General features: G+C 34.7%; 1 non-coding gene across 1 annotated transcript; it reads left to right on the top strand.

The window, feature by feature from the left end:
- Window positions 1–495: 495 nt before the first annotated feature.
- Window positions 496–567, top strand: trnar-ucu. The gene has a single exon. It is a non-coding gene; the product is annotated as a tRNA-Arg (tRNA).
- Window positions 568–1,310: the final 743 nt, after the last annotated feature.

The raw sequence follows: 1,310 nt of genomic DNA, 5'->3' as shown, positions 1-1,310 counted from the left end.
TATATTAAAAAAATTAAAAAATAATAATAAAAAAAACTATATAAAAAAAATAAATAAAATTACAAATAATAATAAAATAAAATAAAAAACACATCTCCTCCGCACAATCGCCACCTTATCGTGGTGGGGGAGTTTGAGTACCCCATGTTCCTTTGGGCTACGTAGTCTTGGGTTTTTGTCCTGGTTAGGGTCCCCAAGACAAATATGAGTCCAGAGAAGGGGTCAGACTAAGAGCGATTGAGTACCTCCACGTCCAGATCTCTTTCTCAGTTAAATAAAATAATTTGAATTGAGAAAAGAGAAACTTATTAAAAACACAGAATAAACGCCAGCTTGTCTTGGTTTTTATTTTTACTCACCATGGCCTGGCTGTCTGACAGTCTAGACCAGAAAATTAGCATTTTCTATCAAAACACAGAATCCAAATGACAAGTTGCAGGTTGATCTCCCTGCCATGCTCATATGTTGCGTCCTTGAGCAAGACATCTAATCTTTGCGTTGGTGGTGTAGTGGTTATCATAGCTGCCTTCTAAGCAGTTGACCCGGATTCGATTCCCGGCCGACGCAGTCTGTTTTATGGGGCCGAGATGTTGTAGAGGCAGGGCAGCCGACATGGGACCAGAAAGTCGCGGTTCAACTCCCCTCCATCTCCACATGTCGTGGTGTCTCTGAGCAAGACACCCAATCTCTAATTGCTCCCCGGGCGGTCAATAGCTGCTCACTGCTCCACCTGGGTGTATCCCAGGTGGGATGGGTTAAATGCAGAGAACTAATTTCATCATTGTATAGAAACAATGATGGAAAAACATAGGTAGTTGTTGTTGTTGTTTACTATTAAAATACTAAAATGAGCAGACAGAGTCTTAAAGCATGTTTGCTGAATTAAACACAGAAAAATGTCAAAATGATCACATTAAAGGTTAAATTAGCAGAAACAAATGAACTACTTGAAGCTGAATGAATTAAAAAACCTCAAAAAATGGAAAAAAAGATGAAAAAATGAACCTAAAAGCTCAAATTAGCATAAAGAAGCTAAAATGAGCCTAAAACAATTAAAAAGATCACAGATATATTTTTTAAAAACAGCATGCGTCTATGGCTGAATGTCTTATGAATTGTTTAAAAGTTAAACAGACATTCTGCGTGGAAGTATTCTGAAAAAGTAACACTTAAATTATTATTATTATTACGAGTGGCAGTTAAATTATTATTAATAATATTAGTGAAAGTTAAATTATAATTATTAGTATTAGTGGTAGTTAAATTATTATTATTATTATTATTATTATTATTATTATTATTATTATTAT

This window comes from Nematolebias whitei, unplaced genomic scaffold (genome assembly GCF_014905685.2).
Source record: "Nematolebias whitei isolate Nwh7 unplaced genomic scaffold, NemWhi1 Nwh_scaf_1020, whole genome shotgun sequence".
Taxonomy (NCBI): domain Eukaryota; kingdom Metazoa; phylum Chordata; class Actinopteri; order Cyprinodontiformes; family Rivulidae; genus Nematolebias; species Nematolebias whitei.
The sequence above is the reverse complement of the archived record's forward strand: the minus strand, read 5'-3'. Positions and strand labels throughout refer to the sequence as shown.